The sequence below is a fragment of the Lepidochelys olivacea genome, assembly GCF_965140295.1.
Source record: "Lepidochelys olivacea isolate rLepOli2 genome assembly, chromosome: 9".
NCBI classification, from domain to species: Eukaryota; Metazoa; Chordata; order Testudines; family Cheloniidae; genus Lepidochelys; species Lepidochelys olivacea.
Window position 1 is genome coordinate 3,292,350 of NC_140419.1, and position 19,960 is coordinate 3,312,309.

At 49.6% G+C, this 19,960-nt stretch overlaps 1 long non-coding RNA gene across 1 annotated transcript; it reads left to right on the forward strand.

The window, feature by feature from the left end:
* Positions 1 to 11,486: 11,486 nt before the first annotated feature.
* LOC311525867 lies at positions 11,487 to 14,914 on the forward strand. Its single transcript, XR_014712880.1, has 2 exons — positions 11,487 to 12,265; positions 13,665 to 14,914. It is a non-coding gene; the product is annotated as an uncharacterized lncRNA (long non-coding RNA).
* Positions 14,915 to 19,960: the final 5,046 nt, after the last annotated feature.

Below are 19,960 nucleotides of genomic sequence, written 5' to 3' on the forward strand. Positions count from 1 at the left end.
CAAACAAAAAAAAAACGTTTGTTTTTTTTACTTTTTGGTTCACTGAAAAATTCCAAAAAAAATTATTTAGGGTCAACAAGAAACAGTTGTTTTTCAGTACTGCCAACAAACCAAATAATCCGATATTTACATAGCTCTACAGGAGTCCTGATGAATTTACACCCCTGCTGTGAATAGAGCGAGGACTTTCCACACACGCTGGCCCTGATCCTGCAATTGGGCCCATTACAACAAACCTCTGCACCTCACTGGAGCTCTGCACTGGTGTAGGGGCTACCTGCATGGATCCAATTGCAGGACCAAGGCTGTTGTATGGTTCATTAAAGGAAGATCTTACTTAACTAAAAAACTGACTGTGTGACTTTGTTCCCTTGTATTTGTCCTCTTCTCTCCCCGCTCCTCCCTCCCTCAGGAAGTAAACCAGTTTTTCCTGAGCCCTTGCTACACTGTTATCAGCAACACAAAACAAACCAGAAGAAAACCCTAGGAAACATGAAAGTCGTTTGCTATTGTTGTGATCTTGGGAAGAAGCCCTCTTTTTCTTCTGGAAATCTGAAGGCCTTTCTCAGCAAAGCTCTCCTCAGCGACTGCCTCTTCATGAGCGTCCAGCTTCTAACCATAGAGGAGTTCAGCTATTGACCTCAGTGGAAAAGCCATGGGACCCGTAGATGCTGGTAGGTCTGAACTCTGGTAGTTGTGCGCGCTGAATGTGAGATCCTGGGAAGAAATGTACCAGTTGTGGGAGCCTCATATAGCTCTGTTGGACTCCGCTTACTCAAGTAAAACCTTCTACCTAATGAGCTGGCCCAGTGGGATTTTCACCAGCCCTGTGTTAAGCAAGGTTAGGATATATGAGGCAAGACTTGGCAGTGGGGGCTAGGGCTTTTTCAATGTCTGACTCCAGCAGGTTCAATTTAATTCAGTTAATTACATTAAAGTTAAAATATTTAATGTCTTGGCAGATTAAATATTAGAAGGAAGAAATGCCAGGGCTCTGGCATTAACGTTAGTTTTAAGTCTAGCACATTCGTTTTCCAAGCCTTAAAGCCCTTGTGGCTCTGAAACGTTATTCACTGTCATTGTATATGATTACTATAACACCTGCAGTGCACCAGGCGCTTTACAAGCAGGTGTGAAGACACGGTCCCTGGCCTGCAGAGCTAATTCGCTGAGCAGACATTGTGCCAATGGAGGCTAGGAGAAGGGATAAACCAAAACCAGCCTGAGCCAAGTCTTCTTGGACTCTTTCTGACTTGGACATAATGGATGAGATGTTACCCTGCAAGCTACTGGGGCCAAGGGAGGTAGGTTTGGGGCTGCAAAGCAGCTGGAGTGCCTGTGAGGATGTCCCCCAACTTGAGCCAGAATTGTAGGGCACACATGTTAGAGCTGTCCTCTACCACCCGAGAGGCGCAGTGTCTAGATAGCAGTGTGGGCTGCCTCAAAAGGGTGGCACTCATGGCCCTGCTCTCCTGTCTGCTGCCCTCTTCTGGGCAGCTAGTGCTTCAGCGGTTCCAGAGGGAGTAGGGACTGACCCACCCAGGCCATAGGGATGAGCAGGCACCCCCCCCCCCTGTGTCCGCTAACCCTTTGCACATCCATACAGTGGCTGGCCAGAATCTGGCCCCATATTTGCCACATTGGATCAGTACCAAGTGAATTCAAAAGCAGCTCCCTTCTCTAACCCTAAAGAGGCAGAAGCCCAGAGTAATCGGACAGCGGCTAATGCTTCCCCATGCCTGTGTGTCATGCAGAGGTTTACCATGTTCTGGGAGACGGTTTCCAAAAGAAAGGAAGGAACTTTAGAGGGCAAATGAAACACACAAACTGCAGCCTGACGGCACCCATGTTCAAGGCAGAACTTGATGGCTCTGGATTTAGCTGCATTCGCATGATCTGAGAAATGCAGCGAAGGGGAAAAAGGGAGATTAACATCTTGAAATCTGATATTGTCCCTAGATATTAGATTCACAAAGGTTCCTGGGGAGCTCAGCACTCACAGCCCCACATGCATGGGGACAGTAGTCCCCCCTTACCCCCTACTGCCTCAAAAGAACAACCAGCGAGACAACAGAGAAGGGGCCAAAGACAGTGTCAGACAGTGACTGTGAATATACTGCAGAACAAGAGGCATCAGAAAGGAGCTTGGTTCTGTGAAAAAGACACCAGTGAGGGAATCAGGACATCTGTGTTCTGTTCTCTGAACTCCCCTTTGCATCATTGGGTAAGTCATTTTAATCACTCTGTGCCTCGGTTTCCCCACGTTGAAAATGGGGATAATAATACTTGTACACCCTTGTGAAACACTTTGAGATGTGAGCATTAAAAAGTGTCAAGTTATTTTTTTACAAACCTAAGTATCTCAGCTCAGCTGGCATATGAATTTACAAATCGCTTTGCCCACCACTGATATGCAGCCACCTCTGAGGTGGAATATGGCAGCTGTAACAGCAGCACTCCACAACAGGCTGCGGGGAAGGGGAAAGCTGAGGTGTGCCCTATCCAGCAGGATACAACAGTGTTCTCCCTCACTTCATGCAATCCACTCTGATGAAGACAAACATTGGCTCCGCCTATTCTCACTAGATCAATTAACCCAAGGAGCTCTTCTGAGGTTGAAGCCTGCACTCCCAGGGCTCGGCTGCTTCTGCAGCACCATCCGCCCCTCTTCTGGGGCCCACAGAAAATGCCTGGTAGAGATAAATTCAGCTCAGAGTCTTCTGCCAAGGGCCCTATGGCCATTGGACTTGGCTGCAGAGGGGAATGCCGGGGTGGAAGTGTGCAGTCTCCAGGCTAATGGCCCTGGCTTCCCACACCTCTGTGGGGCTCCTCCCGTCTTGGACAGGAAACCAAAATAAGCTTTTTTTGAGATACAGAAGCAAAGACGACCCCCGCCTGCCGACAGTGCGGGGGGAGAGTGAGGACAGCCGGCTTCCGCAGTGTTACTGAGCATGCTCAATACAAGCCAAGCAGCAAATCTGGGGCGGGGGAGCATGTGACCCTACATACTGCCCCCCCCCATGCATCGCCTCTAGGGTTGCCAACTTTCTAATCCCTGAAAACCGAACACCCCTGCCCTTCCCCAAGGCCCTGCCCCACCTTCCCCCCCCCATCGCTCGCTCTCCACCCCTACCCCTGTCACTCACCCTGGGACTCAACTGCCACCTGCAGAGCCAGGCTGGGAGGAGCTGACGTGGAGCCTGCCTGCCCAGTCGGGGCCCAGCGGGGCACGGCAAGGGTCAGTACCCGGAGCGAGGGGCTGGGGAAATCCGGGCACAATAGGGCAGGGGGGTCCCCAGAGTGAGGGGCCAGGGAAATCAGGGCACAGCAGGGGGTGGGGGGGGCAGACAGGTCCTGTCCGTCCCCCTCCCTCCCCTCCCCCCCGCCGAATGGGACTAGTACCTACTCTGGAGCCCAGTTCGGGGGCCCGCCAGTTCTCTCCGTCAGGCGGGGGGGTGGGAAGAGCAGCAGCTGCTAAGCAGCTCGGCTCCCCCCAGGCTCCACCCCCGGTGGAAGAGGCTGGTCACTGCAGGTAACTGGACTTTAAGTGTCCAGTCAGCTGTGCTGACCGGACGCTGCCAGTTTCCCTTTTCGACCAGACATTCTGACCGAAAACTGGACACCTGGCGTCACTGAGGCCTCTGTACAGAGGCCAGTTGCTTTGGGCAGGCCAAGAGGACAGTGTTCTATGCTGAGGCTCTAGAGTCTGCATGGTCGCAACCTTTATATTCCTGAGACCCTGGTGCGATACCAAACTCAGTCCCGCTCCTGAACCGGGCCTTCTTTTTCCAGTTCACCCATCATAGCACACTTTCCCCTGTTCTGTGCGTAGAACACGCTTACACAGAGCAAGGTCAGAGCGCTCGCGGCACTGCCGTCAGAGAGCCAATGGAGCCCACGGTTCTATAAAGGGCCAAAATACGTGAGACAAACCAGCAAAGGGTTCTCACTGTGCTCCCTGAGAACATTCCCAGGGCAGGAGCTTCTGCTCCACAAAAACCACGGCCACAAAGCGGCAGGAACGGACCCCTTGTCAGCCATCTCAGCACTGAGACAATGAGTGAACAGGCCATGGGGACTCAGTGACCCTCCTACCCTACCATGTGCTCCCTCCAGGTCAGGGCTGGGGAATCCCATTACGAACAAAACCCATCCCTTTGATTGCGCCAGTTCCCTGCTGCTTGCATTTGCCTTCCTTTGGTTTGAGACAAACAGCAGATGCGGGGAGCAGCTTTACCTTCGTGAATACCAAAGCGAGACAGATCCATTAAACTCAAAGGACAATTGTCCTTTGTGTATTTCAGCTTGGAATAAAACTATGTTATTGGGGACAATTAATCTTCAAGATCAATTGATCGTCATGAGGCTAAATTTCAGTTGTGTCAGAAATGATGGTGCTGCACTGTTAAGTGGTGTCTGACTATGTGACCTCTGATTAGGCCTCTCCTGCTGTGGTTTATCTTAATAACTTTGCTACTAACCGTGTGTCTTTTTATGCCTTGTGTACCAATGGATCCTGCTTATTTACTGTGTCAAATCCAAAATGCCCTTAATGAAGCAAAAACCTCACTGAAGTCAATGGAGTTGTTTGACAGGACAAATATCCTTGTTCTCAATTTGCTGCTTGAAGCTGAGGTAGGTGCACTAAGTGACTTGTCCAATGTCACCCAGAAAGTCTGTGGCATAGGTGGGAGTTGAACTTGGCCCTTCTGAATCCCTGGCCTGGGCATTTAACCACTGGACCATCCTGCCACTCATGTCCTAAAGGGGAGAAATTCTTGATGTCTCAGTGACACAAAGATGCTGCTGGAACTATTTCCAGCAAGCTAAAGGAATCTCCTGAGCTGGACAGCTGCAAAGTCCCTGTAGACTATTTATCTTCCAGTCAACCCAACTGATGCTCATCTGATTTCCACATAATCCAGTAAAACTAGGTTAATAAATTCCTCTTTGCATGAAATGGGTTTTCCTTGCTGCCTGGCACACTATAGCCGCCCAGGGATATTAAGGTTCAAGTAGATGTTAAGATCTTTTAAAACAGTTTTAAGTAAGGGGATAAGTCTGTGAGCCAGCAGCTACTGATCTCAGTTACCCAGTGCAATTCCCAAGTAACTCCACTGGCTTCCCTGGAGTTCTTCTGGATTAACAGAGTCTGGCCCCAACTCCTCATTTAACAGGAAATCTCTGCGTGTGTTACTGTCCAACCAGTAGGTTTCACTAAGTGAGGTTACCTTGCGTGTTAAAACACCACTGCAGTCATTGCTTTGAGAAGCAAATCCTCATAATACTGTGGTTTCCCCTGTGCTCTAAATATCTCCAAGAACAGTCCATTTCCTTTTTGTCCTGCTGGAATGAATTCTGTGGTGTTGCAGCTTTAGGAAAAAGCTATTACAAAAAATTATGTTTTTTGTGAATGTTCCTTTCTTCTTCCTTTAACAAAAAGTGAAGAATAAACTTTTCCTACAGCTGAATAACTTTTCTTCTAATCAGGGGGTAGCCGTGTTAGTCTGTATCCACAAAAACAACGAGGAGTCTGGTGGAATCTGTTAAAGACTAACAGATTTATTTGGGCAGAGGCTTTCATGGGTAAAAAACCACTTGCAGCTGAAGAAGTGGGTTTTTTACCCACAAAAGCTTATGCCCAAATAAATCTGTTAGTCTTTAAGTTGTCACCGGACTCCTTGTTGTTTTCTCCTAATGACAATGGCCGTAGATACAGCCTCAGAAGAACATGGGTGGCAAGGCAGGCAAAACCAAAGGACCCATGAAGTTCTCTCTCATTTAGTCTCAGTGGGTGAAATTCCTAGGGAGCAGGCTAGACTAATAATGTCTGTGTACCACTGAGTCTCCATTATGTCCTCAAAGCAGGACTTACATGGGACTTAGGCAGTGCATGGACCTTGTACTGACCTGCACACGGGGGAATTTCATCCACTTTGAAAGAGTGTAGGGTCTGCTGGAAAAAAAAAACTGAAAGATTATAAAACATGTTTGAAAACCAGGGTATTAATGTCTGATATGCCCACTTTAGTTTTGTGTCTTTGCGATGTTTTCGCCTTGATGCTGTCACCCAGTGGTGGTCCCGTGTAACTACACATACTATCGTGTAGCAAACAATTCAAGTTAGCTGGCTAAAGAGCTCTGGCACACCAACACAGTGTCTACTGGTGTCAATTTTCTTCTATTAAGTATTTCACCAAATGGATACCAGTGGTTTTAAGCTCTTTAGAGCTTCAACCACAAGAGCAGCCCTTTACCCTATCCTGGTATATTTTACAGACATGATGCATATTTTACCCAGTCAAATGGAAATGAAGCAGAAGATCTCATGGTGTTTTCTGTCTTGCCAATGCTGTCTTGCTGAGCAATGCATTTCAGCCTGTAGGTGCAACAACACTACCTTTGTGCTAAGATGTGGTGGGAAGGCAGCTGTCTGTTTCCCCCAAGATCTCACAATGTAGCCATTATACCAGCTGTGCAGTAAAAAATGCTCCATTCCCCTGCTCCCCTCCAAGGTATTATTGCCACTGTGGGCATCAATCAAGTGGGCTGTGTGTGCATGAAGTCAAGAGGCTTATGTGTGCTTCTCCTGCCAAGGAAGCAGTAACTGTACCCCATCAGCACTGGGGAGAACTCCTGCAGGGCATACTGGCTCAGAGTAGCTCTGTCTCACAGTCTGGGGATTGTGCACAAGTTCTTTTGTGTTAATGCAGTGAAGGAACCCTCAGATGACACCTGCTGCTGAGTTGTCAGGAACAGTGCAGAGAGCACATGCACTAAAATGTTTTCTAATAAACAGAAAACAGGGGTGATGGTGACTCTGCTTCTGCATCCATTTCTTAGCAGTAATCTAAAACAGCTCTTTGTGGCTTGTGAGTCCTGAAGTCACCTCTCCCCCAGAACTCACCCCACACAAGTATCAGAGTAGCAGCTGTATTAGTCTGTATCTGCAAAAAAACGGGAGTACTTGTGGCGCCTTGGAGACTAACACATTTATTGGAGCGTGGGCTTTCGTGGGCTGCAGCCCACTCGTTGGATGCATTGGGTGGGGCATGTGGTGGGAAGATGTATATACACACACACACACACACACAGAGAAAAGGTGGAATTTGCCATACAGACTGTAAGAGGCTAATTAATTAAGATGAGCTATTATCAGCAGGAGAAAAAAAAGCTTTTGTAGTGATAATTTAGACAGTGGACAAGATCTTGATTGGCCTCTTACAGTTTGTATGAAATTCCACCTTCTCTGTATGTGTATGTATGTCTTCTTGCTGTGTGTTCCATTCGGTGCGTCCGATGGGGTGGGCTGTGGCCCACGGAAGCTTGTGCTCTGGTAGGTTTGTTGGTCTTTGGGGCGCCACAAGTACTCCTGTTTTTTCCCCCACACAGGTAGCAGCCTTCTCAGAAGTTGGAGAATGCTGAATGGCATCCCTCTACGTGCAGGGAGATTTCCCTAAAGTGGATTTCTCTTCTCAGTCACACCGCATGTAGATGACATGGACTATCAAAAGCAGCCTTAGTGGAATTCGTTTTAGCATCTTATCTACAGAGAATATCTGGGTTTGTAAAAGTTTATCAAACTTCTTTGGCTTACGTGGAAGGATCTAAACATATTAATTTCTACAGCTGCACTCAATGTATTACAAGGTCCAAGCTATAATGTAGAGTTTATTTGCAGGTTTCTAATATAGCAGGAAACCTGCACTGACCTGCAAGTGTGAGGGAACCTTAGAGCAAATGTAATTGTAGTGGCCTCTGTATGACAGGATTTGTAAATTTAGTGCTGAAGGAAAATATTTTATTTTTCCTGACTAGCATGAAGAGTTCACGTAGAAAGCAGCATTGCCAAAGTTTCTCCAAATCATAAATTTATATCCAATGGGGAAATTGTAATTCCAATTCCCTTAATTACAGCTTTAAACCATACATTGTCAACAAATGCCTCAAACATGACACCATTTCACATGGGCCAGTTTTGTTCAATATCTTCACAAATGATCTGGAGGATGGGTGTGGATTGCACCCTCAGCAAGTTTGCAGATGACACTAAACTGGGAGGAGAGGTAGATACGCTAGAGGGTAGGGATAGGATACAGAGGGCCCTAGACAAATTAGAGGATTGGGCCAAAAGAAATCTGATGAGGTTCAACAAGGACAAGTGCAGAGTCCTGCACTTAGAACGGAAGAATCCCATGCACTGCTACAGACTAGGGACCGAATGGCTCGGCAGCAGTTCTGCAGAAAAGGACCTAGGGGTTACAGTGGATGAGAAGCTGGATATGAGTCAGCAGTGTGCCCTTGTTGCCAAGAAGGCCAATGGCATTTTGGGATGTATACGTAGGGGCATTGCCAGCAGATCAAGGGACGTGATCGTTCCCCTCTATTCAACATTGGTGAGGCCTCATCTGGAGTACCGTGTCCAGTTTTGGGCCCCACACTGCAAGAAGGATGTGGAAAAATTGGAAAGAGTCCAGCGGAGGGCAACAAAAATGATTAGGGGGCTGGAACACAGGACTTATGAGGAGAGGCTGAGGGAACTGGGATTGTTTAGTCTGCAGAAGAGAAGAATGAGGGGGGATTTGATAGCTGCTTTCAACTACCTGAAAGGGGGTTCCAAAGAGGATGGCTCTAGACTGTTCTCAGTGGTAGCAGATGACAGAACAAGGAGTAATGGTCTCAAGTTGCAGTGGGGGAGATTTAGGTTGGATATTGGGAAAAACTTTTTCACTAGGAGGGTGGTGAAACACTGGAATGCATTACCTAGGGAGGTGGTGGAATCTCCTTCCCTAGGTTTCAGAGTAACAGCCGTGTTAGTCTGTATTCGCAAAAGGAAAGGGAGTGCTTGTGGCGCCTTGGAGACTGGCCAATTTGTTTGAGCGTGGGCTTTCGTGGGCTACAGCTCACTTCCGATTGAGGTGAGCTGTGGCTCATGAAGGCTTGTGCTCGAGTGGATTGGTTGGTCTCTGGGGTGCCACAAGTACTCCTTTTCTTTCTCTTTCCCTAGAAGTTTTTAAGGTCAGGCTTGACAAAGCCCTGGCTGGGATGATTTAGTCGGGGATCGGTCCTGCTTTGAGCAGGGGGTTGGACTAGATGACCTCCTGAGGTCCCTTCCAACCCTGATATTCTATGATTCTATGATTCTATGATCTCGCCTGGGCTGGGAAGGCGTATTGTGCATTGTGTTTAGTTCCCTGCACTGAGATGAAAATATGACCCCAGTTATGTTCTCATGTACCTCAAGTTATAAATAAGAAATACACATAGTAATTTGATGCAAAACCAGTTCTGTTACAAGGAAATCCCTTTAGCCACATCTATAAGCCACAGTGTGGTCCATGAAAAATTAAGGATACCACGGGCCACAAATGTGTCATGTGCTGAGAGACTCATTAGGTTGAGGCATGTTTTATGTGCATTTAGGGCATAATTCAATGCTCATTCATTTCAGCTCACTGCCTCGGTGAAGTAATGGCACTGGACATAAATATTTCAATGAGACACTCTGCTGACCTTCTAAGTAGCAGGCAGCCTCGGTAATATGATGCTGACATAATCCATACTGGGTGAATATACGTGCAAGAGGGAGAAGTGGAAGCTATGGTGCTCAGCAGCTCCCCAGTGCACAAGGAACAGGGTAATTCTGAACCGTCACAGTGGCCTGCTCCACCACCCGCATTGCAGAGCCAGGAGCAGAGCCCACACAGCCCCTCAGCTCTGTGACAGTCGCTTTCATAGGCCTGGGTCTCGCCAGCCGTTAAGCAGAGAAACATGCAGCTCCAGTAGAAGTTCAGAAAGACGTGTCCTCTCTGCTCTCGGCTCATTGTTTCCTTGCTCCCCAGCTGGCTGTTTCTTGTCTTAGATGGTTAAAAATTTGGGGCCATGAGCATTTTTCTGTCCTGTGTTTGTACAGCACCTAGCACAACGGAGCCCTGAGCCAGGGAAGCAAGGCACTACTGCAATGCCAGTAAACAACAAATAGCAAGAATGCTGCGTTCTGTCTTTAAAATAGTGAGACTCCTTCCCAGCGGGCACTGTTTAGCGGAAGGCTCATTTGAGACACTGCTGCCATTTCTCATCAATCTATGGCAGCTGGTTGTAGCTTTGCTGTGGGGTGTAGCCTGGGGAGGGGTAACAGGTAGGCTGTAGCTCACCAAGAGCGTCTGGGATGGTGAGCTGCAATGCACAGCCGCTGGAGGGCACAGAGGGATCTCTGGAATGGTCCTTACTTCAGTCTGGATTAAGGGGGAAAGGGTGGAACTTAGTCTCAAAGCAATCGGCAGCTGATCCCAGCACGGGGCAACACATTAGGTCTGCCCTACAGCCAGTGTAAACCGAAGCCAAATCGCTGGATGGGTGGGGGGAGGAGGAAATGTGGCCTTTGATAACAAGGAGGGGATGATTCTGAAATCCCCTCCCAGGGCCCCATTCTCCCAGTGCGTGAAGGAAACCCCGTCTGGAGGGGGCAGCCGACCCGCTTCAGGCTTGTAGGAGCTGTGCTCTGCAGCACGGGGACCCTCCAGAGTGGATATCGGGCAAGGTGAGATGCAAGACCCTATCACTGCCTGTTCCACCCAGGCAGGCTCCTCCCCAGGATCCCATGTGGAGGGGAGAACGGATCCCCAGGTTTCACGCAGGCAAACTCCCAGCCACGTTTTGCCTGCGTAACACAGAGAGAAGCTGAATAAGGCCATCCGGGGTTCGGAGCGATAACAATAGATAGCAAACAAAACACCGTGTCTCTGGCCGCCTCAGTGGAGAAGCCACGAGTTGAGCGGACGTGGAGACTGGACTCCCTTCCCACCCCTCCAGGCTGGGGGTGAGGCAGGCTCGGGTCCGAGCAGGGGGGAAGGTTGCACTGTCACTGCTCACGCTTTGTCTGCTCTGTGGATCGACAGAGGACTTCACACTCCCGGGTGGCCACTCAGCACCTTTTCCCAACTGCTCAATTGTCACGGCGACAACTGGTAAAAGCGCACGTGCCACTCTCCTGGGTGGAATGAGAACGGCTCAACGGTGCCCCGATAAGCCCTATGCTGCTAACCGCAGCTCCCCATCCGCGCAGACGGTAGCGGCGTGCACATTTGGAGCAGGAGTGGCCGCTTTCTCTACCCAGCTGTCTCTGGGAGGTTCCCAACGGCCATGGCGTGCAGCACACTTCCAGCCACACCGGACAGCAGGGTGCTGCACGAATCCAGCAGGAGCCCTTACTTGCAGGCCTTACGGTATTATTTGAACAGCACGTTGTCTTCTCAACACACTGTTTCTTTTGCAGGTGGTGTGTGTTTGCTGCACAGCACCCAAAATCTCTGGAGATGAAACAGCAGTGAGGAGCCAAGATACAGACCCTGCCTCTTGGTGTGATAGACGCTAGCTGATTCTCTCTCTGTGATCTGAGGTTGTGCATCCACCTCACCTGAAACCGTGCCTGGAATGACATCAACCAATTTCAGTCACTGTTTCTGGTGGAGTGGGTAGTCCACTGCGTCACCTACAACTTGCTGTGCCTGGTGGCTCTCCTAACACACCCCCACTCAGTAAACCTGCTTTCTTACCAGATTACGAAGGACCAAGCCAATCATTAGAGTGTGAGCCAAACTATACTTGCTTGAGATATTGTATGTTGCACTCCCCAAATTTCACAGTAAGTATGCCAGCCCACCGGAATCTGGCCCAATCTAAACGCTATCATCTGATGACTGACGGGTGGTCCCCATGCAATACATCTGGCTGACTCTGCCCATTTCCAGGTGGGTAAATATCCATACAACAAAACCCACCGTCACAACTGTCAGTGTCAGTTGTGAGGCCAAGAACTGAATGGTCACGGTAGCCACGAGGTCTTTCTAAGTGAGGGTAGAGGCATATTGGCAGAGAATGTTGTGGAGGAAGCTTATACTGCTGCCCCTATTCCATGGCTAGAGAGCTTTAGTTTCCAGCGCTATCTGGAGACTAAAGCAAATTGCCATGTCCCTTTCCAGCTGATTTTTCCTGTTCTCCACAGATTGCGAGCTCAGCAAGGGGACTCATTCTAGAACGGCTGAGCGAGGCTGCAGGACTGGCAGGCCGAGAGCAGGGACTGGGCCCTAACTCTGCTCTCAGGAATAACTCAGAGAAGTCAATGGAGGGGCCTGGGTGTGAAGCTGGTGCCGGGGGAAACCAGGCCTCTAACTTGCTGGAAAGGTGGAAGGCAGAGAAAGAAGAAGTATGTGTAATGAGGCAGCAGCTTGATTGTCCAGTGACTGCATCAGATATCCAGAGAGAGGTAAATGCGACTACGTGAGAACTCACAATTACTTTGTAAATAACAATGCCAGGTGAAAGACATGGGGAGAGCCAGCCCCATAGGTTTGGCAGCGTCCAGCCTTGCAGCCGCCCCAGCTCAGGTAAATCTCTCATGGACTAGTGTTTTACCCAGGTCTAAGCAGAGTCAACACTGGGCCTGCCGTCCAAGGTGCCGTGTGCCAGTCACTCTCCCACCATTCGGCAGCTGTTCATTTCCCTGACGTCTTTCAGTCCTTCAATGGCATCTGAGAGTTCTGAATACGAAGCAATGGGCAGGTGCTACTCTGGGTCTGTACAGTGTCCACACAACGGGCCCATTCCTGGGGGGCCTTCAGGCATTACCATAATGAACATGTTGCATAATAATCATGGATTCATAGATACTAAGGTCAGGAGGGACTATTATGATCGTCTAGTCCGACCTCCTGCACAATGCAGGCCACAGAATTTCACCCACCCACTCCTGCGAAAAACCTCTCACCTATATCTGAGCTATTGAAGTCCTCAAATCATGGTTTAAAGACTTCAAGGAGCAGAGAATCCTCCAGCAAGTGACCCGTGCCCCATGCGACAGAGGAAGGCGAAAAACCTCCAGGGCCTCTTCCAATCTGCCCTGGAGGAAAATTCCTTCCCAACCCCAAATATGGCGATCAGCTAAACCCTGAGCATATGGGCAAGATTCACCAGCCAGATACTACAGAAAATTCTTTCCTGGGTAACTCAGATCCCACCCCATCTAATATCCCATCACAGGCCATTAGGCCTATTTACCATGAATATTTAAAGATCAATTAATTACCAAAATCATGTTATCCCATCATACCATCTCCTCCATAAACTTATCGAGTTTAATCTTAAAGCCAGATAGATCTTTTGCCCCCACTGCTTTTGGAAGGCTATTCTCCACAGTCTTGCACCTTCTGTAGCCAGAAGGGCGTGCAGCATGGATGTGAACTCCTCCCAGTGTCAGGCTTGATCTACACTTCACAAGTTTTATTGCCATAAGTGTGTCAGTAAAGGGGGTGATTTCTTACCAGCACAGCTGTGCTGGGAACAGTCTTCATGTTGGCACATTATCCTGGTACAAGATCCTTTAGCCTGGTTTAGCTTATTCTGCTCCAGAGCAGAGTACACTATGCCAGCATAAGCATTTTTGTACTAACACAGCTGCATCTACACTGGGAAAGTTTTGTTCTTCTAACTATGCCAGCACCGTGAAAGCAGCAAATCTTTTAAGTGTAGACAAGACCTTGGTAGAGTTTAGCAGCCTTTTATATTCACTCCCCAAGGGTGGGAATGACTATGGGAGGGGCATAGCAACCTTAACAGTCTAGGTAGGAATATGGAGTGACACTGAGTTCTCATCTTTCTCTCTCTAGGTACTGAGGTAGCTCCAGTTACCTGAACACACCAGTGCAAAAACCAGCTGAGAGAAAGCTCACGGTATGACTAGTAGAGGACACAGTAATACACAGTAAGAATAAAGGTTCGTAATTGGATAATAGTGAGCAGCTAATGCCAAGTGTGGGGGACATCTGATTGTAGAAAACAGAGCTGGAACAGACCAACTCTCTGTGTTAGACTGCTTGGGGCAGGTCGTTGGTCCATTCTCTGCTCTGCATGCACTGAGCCCGCTTTCCCGCGCAGCAGATAAAATACTTTTGCTCTAGTAACTTGTCTATCTGCACAGCCATGGGCAGAGCTTTTCTCTACAGGATATTCTCTAGCGCTTTTGAACACCAGGGCATCCATCATCTCTCAAGCAGCAGTGACAGGACCATACCAATCCCAGGCTTCTTCTCTGAACAGTGAACGGAGTCAAACAAAGAACAAAGCACACCTTGCAATACAGTGATTTGGTTTTACTGCTTCATGTGTAACAAACCCAACCAGATGAGAGCTACAAACAATTCCTCATGAGCACCCTCTCCCATTGCAAACCCATTGAGCTCCAGCAGAGGACGTTCCCCTTCAGCGACCGTTTGGACCAGCACATTGTTCTCCCAGGCATATTCCCAGAGAACCAAGTTGCCAAGCTTGCAGACTGTAAGTGGTACATTGTATATAGGACAGGACACTGCCTGAGGCTGCAGCAGAGCAGGCCAGGCCTCCCCGGAGCACAGCAACGAAATAAGCCAGAGAAGCCCTTGGTCGCTCCCTTCCCAAGGACGCAGCAGCACACGCAGGTGCTCTGGATTAACGACTGTGGTGTTGATGACAGACAATAACAGACTAGGAGATGGTCTGATGCTTTTGGCATCCTCCAGCACCTGTCACCTCCCCAGGGAGAAGCAAAAAACTGAGCAACATACAAGAAGCAAAATACTCACATACTAGCTGAGAGAGAGGGAGTTGCAGCCTGCAGTAATCAGAGACCCAGCAGCCATCCTAGGGCTGGAGCCGGCACTCTCCCCCAGATTTAAAGGGCCAGCAGCCAGGAGAGCATGTTGGGAAGGGCTCTTATAAGCAGTAAACCCAAAGTGTGGGACTCAGAAAGCAGGAAGCTCTTAGTGAAAGCAGGCTGTGTTCCTGCCTGTGTGAGGGTTAGGGAGTTGGATGAAAGATAACCTGGGGTTTTCAGGAATTGCAGCCCTGTGTTTGTATATTAAATAGCCAGATTACTTGTGGACATTAATTGATTCCCTTACATGAGATTTAATTGTCACCACACATCAAGGTTTTATCTGGTATGGGAAACTCATAATTGACAACACAGCAGTGGAACAGTGTTCCCCAAAAATCTCTACTCAGAGTCCCAGCACAGAGGCTCTGAGCAAGCTCGGGCAGCTTTAATTCTTCCCCCAGAACACTCAACCTGTGCACTGAATGACTCAGGTGTCCTGGGGGAAAATAGTATGTGATCATGTCATTAAAGACTGTAGCATGATGCATACGCACAAGGGGAGCTGAATTAAGGTTGCACAGGAAACCTGAATTCTGGCATTTCCTAAATGTTGAGTGCTTGGCTTTGCCACCTACATAAAGTTTGTTTAGCATAGGTCTTTGGTGTGTAATTGTATAAAGAAAAGAACATATGCACAGATCTTTGGTGCAGTATCATTAAAAAGAAAGGTGGCAAGAATCCCTAGCAATTAAAAGTGTTAAGAACTAACTATAGGTGTTCCTACCCACTCCCCTATAAACCCACATCAACAACGTGTATGGTAAATACCAGTGCACCATCACATTCCAATATGGGGCTCCCGGACCCCCAGAGGATGAATTGTCACAGTTGCTGGTTTCCAGCCATAGGCCTGTAGAAATAAGTACATTATTTTGGAAATGAGATATGGAGCCTTCTGCCTATAGGTGACTGGTTCAATTATAAAAAGAAAAGGAGTACTTGTGGCTCCTTAGAGACTAACTGGTTCCATTACAGTTACCAGGAGGTGACCACAAGCTATTTCCCTTGGATAGATGTTAAGTGGCCTACATAAAATGAGCCAGTGGTCTCAGTCCAGTTCCCAGATGGGGCTTAACTCTACAGGGTGTTATAAACTCTGACCCAATCCAGCAAAGCACGTGCAGTCCCCTAACTTCACTGAGACCTTGCAGGATTGAGGTCACCACATTTGGCACATTTGCTGAATCTCTTCCTTGGCAAGCTCAGCAGAGAGCCTAAAAACTGAAGGGACCATAGACAGAGCTACTCTGCTGTCACCTGACAATGGGTTCAACCAGACCAGGTGGGAAGCCTGTTTATGGGAGAAAGCCTGCCATGGGGAAAAAAGCCCACCATGGGGAAAGCCTGCCATGGGGAAAAAAGCCCACGACGGGAAAAAAACTTCCTAACTGTCAGGGTGGTTAAGCACTGGAATAAATTGCCTAGGGAGGTTGTGGAATCTCCATCATTGGGGATTTGTAAGAGCAGGTTAAACAAACACCGGCCAGGGATGGTCTAGATCAGGGGTGGGCAAACTTTTTGGCCCAAGGGCCACATCTGGGTACGGAAATTGTGTGGTGCGCCATGAATGCTCACGAAATTGGGGTTGGGGTGTGGGAGGGGGTGAGGGCTCTGGTTGGGGGTGCGGGCTCTGGGGTGGGGCCAGAAATGAGGAGTTCACGGTGTGGGAGGGGGCTCTGGGCTGGGGCAGAGGAGTGGGGTGCAGGGGGTGAGGTGAGGGCTCTGGCTGGGTGTGTGGGCTCTGGGGTGGAGATGGGGATGAGGAGACTGGGATGTAGGAGGGTGCTCCGGGCTGCGACTGATGGGTTCGGAGGGCAGGGGGTGGATCAGGGCTGGGGCACGGGAAGGGATGCAGGCTCTGGGCGTGGGCTGGGGATGAGGGATTTTGGGTGCAGGAGGGTGCTTTGGGCTGGGATCGAGGGGTTTGGAGGGTGGGAGGAGGATCAGGGCTGGGGGTTGGGGAGTGGGGAGAGGCTCAGGGGTGCAGGCTCTGAGTGGCACTTACCTCAAGTGGCTCCAGGGAGCAGCAGCATGTCCCTTCTCCAGCTCCTATGCGGAGGCGCAGCCAGGCGGCTCTGCACACTGCCCCATCCGCAGGCACCGCCCCTGCAGCTCCCATTGGCTGCGGTTCTCATTTCTGCAAATACTTTCTGTGCTATGGCTCGTTTGTGAGCAGTTTTGTTGCTAGTGTTCAGTATTCAGAATTCCAGCTATTTTGACTGGCTAGGTAGGTCACCTTGGATTCCCTTCCCTGACTGGGTGAGAGTAACTCTTCAACTCAGGTTTCTGGTGTCAATCCTTGTGATTTTTTTAAATTCGAAATTCACTTCCTGTGAGTATTTGCTGTGTCTGTGAATGCGCTGGCCAGTGAATTGCCAGAATGTTTACAAAAAGCAAAAGATATGAGTGCAGAAAAAAAGTGACTTCCTTTTTAAACCTGTGCTGGGCTATCCGCTCAGGCAAAGCCCCTAATGCAACCACTTGCCCTGCTAAAATCCAGTTGAAGGTGTCAACACTGCATCTACACTGCTGTCAAACTGGGTTTTCAACTGACTTAAGCTCGCTAGCTCAATTGATCTAAATTGAATTAAAAAAGCACCTTAGCTTGATTGATCTAAGTGTAATGAACAGGACATGGAGCAACAGTCTCAAGTTGCAGCCGGGGAAGGTCTAGGTTGGATATTAGGAAACACTATTTCACTAGGAGGGTGGTGAAACACTGGAATGCGTTACCTAGGGAGGTGGTGGAATCTCCTTCCTTTGAGGTTTTTAAGGTCCGGCTTGACAAAGCCCTGGCTGGGATGATTTAGTTGGGGTCAGTCCTGCTTTGAGCAAGGGGTGGGAATAGATGACCTCCTGAGGTCCTGTCCAACCCGGATATTTTCTGATTCTGTGAAGAAAGCAGCTTATTTCCCAGGCTAGGCAAGCCAGAGAGAAGAAAACATTTGCTTCATTTATCTGTGTGATGTCGATGGCAACCGTGTCCTTTTCACCAGGAATTATTAGAATTCTGCTGTCTCCTTCATGTAAAAGCACAGCAGACATTTCAAGGAGCTGCACAAGGACAGGCCACCTTCCATCAGCTACTTTTGCGCCTGTTCCTCTTGAAGGCTTCGAGCCAGATTCTGCACTACATTGTCCTAGCTACCCCATGCTGCTGCTGGGCCCAGCTCACCCCTGGGACACTGCTGCCCTCTGGGCTCCTGTCTTTGGAAGGCCAGACCCCCAGTCCCTGCCTCCCTCCCAGAGACCCACAACAGCTGCTGTTCCGCCCTGTGTCCCAGGTGCTGTAATTATTCATCCACTTCCCCCAGAGACACTTTACCCTACCCCTGCCCCCCCCACCACTCGCATGAAGAGCAAAGTCTTGGTTCCTGGCCAGCACTCCTGTGTGTCAGGCCCTTTCTGCAGGGCTGGTCTGACCGCTGCTGTGGCTGGTGCGGGCTCAGCAAAGAGATTGCCCCGAGTTACCCTTATCCACCCAGCTCCCTCCCTTTGGCTTGGAAGAGGAAAAAGCAAGGTCCTTGCCAAGCCCCCGCCCAAGCTAGAACCATGCTGAGCGATTCTCCCCAGCCTGGGTCATCACTGTCCTCTGTGCTAAGCGGGAGTTAGATGCTGCCAGATCAGAACTCTGCACTCACTTTTACACCGCTCCTAACGCTTGCTGCCCTCTTAACTAATGTGTAACGAGCTATGCAAGGTGCAAGGCAGGAGAGAACCAGGCCCCATGAACTCCTCTAGCCAATGCACAATTTTCAAGACACACTTCAGCTGCCCCCTGTGTTTACACCTGAGCTGTGGTGTAAGCAGTTTGCATTGTGCAGGTCTCGTGCTCCTCACTTGTGCGCGTCACATACAGTGAACCTGCCTGTCCTTCCCCCTGCAAAGCTCTGCACAGCCCCCCTGCTAAGAACTGCTTGTCAGCAACAACAAAATTCCTCCCTCTGCATCCCATTGAGGCTACCCCATCTTCCGGCCAGCCGCGAACTGCCTGACTAATGGAGAGCAAAAAGAAAAGGAGGACTTGTGGCACCTTAGAGACTAACCAATTTATTTGAGCATAAGCTTTCGTGAGCTACAGCTCACTTCATCGGATGCATTCAGTGGAAAATCTGGCAGACACTGTGTGGTGCTCTCTGTGGCTGGCACAACACTGGGCACATGGTTCTTGTCCATGAAGTGCCCTCCTTGAGGGGTATCTGCCCTTGTGATGCCCCACCTACGGGTCCAGCGATGGACGTATATCAACGCTTTCCTCCCTGGAGAGCTATTCAGCATCTCCCCATGATGTAGATATCAGGCAGGAGTCTTCAGATGTTGTGAGAGCCAAAAAGTCACGTCTCTTAAGCACCATGGCAGGTGAGGGTCTGAGCAGCTGGGGAGAAAACATACAGCAGGCCTGGTGAAGGTAAAACACATCCCTCGGCATCCTTCATGGATGAGGTCCAGACCCAATACAAACCACTGGCCGCTTTCTTTCATAGAGCAATGCAACCGTCTTCATTCCTCAGCCTAAAATCCCCTCCCCTCCCACACGCTGCCCGCCCTCCCCTGTTGGCTCCGTCTCATGCGGGTAGCCCAGCCCCTTGGTAAAGCTCAGAGTCGCACTAGCTACAGCTGCCATTTCAGCTCAGACAGGCCCCTAGCTAGGACTGTGCTAGGGTAAGTGGGTGTCTTTTGGAAGAGGGTTGGGGTCTGGTCGGGGTGGGGGTGTCTCTCTCTCTCTCTCTCTCAGCCTGGGGGTTTGGGAGCCTGCCTAGGTAGAGGCAGCTCCCTGCGGGGAGCCTGGGGCTTTTACTGAGCTCCATCAGCTTCTGTTCTCAGTAGCCATCTGGCCACCTGCTGCCCCCACCTTCCCAGCCTCTGGCTACCACTGCTGTGGCCATCTCCCCTCAGATCCAGCAGTGGAACAGCCAGGCGAGTGTCAGATGGGCTGCCTCAAACCAGGACCTATCACGCAGCCCTGGGAGGAATTGCAGCTCTGCTTGTAGGCCAGCTAAACGCATGAGGATCCCACCAGTGTGCAGGAATAGGTGCCAGGGCAGCCAAATGCATGGCTGTCACATGAGCGGGGGACACCTGGCAGCCCTAGGTGAGTGTCCTGCAGGATTAGAGATGGATTGAAGATCTTTCAAACTCTCTTTTCAGCTCATTTCTCCAGCAAGCTGCTGCCATCTGCATCGAGTGTCTTCTTCCGCAGTGGTTCAAAAGGTGGGTGGGTGGGGATGGACAGGTGTCAGAGGGGCTCCCACTGGCATTGAGATTTAGGCT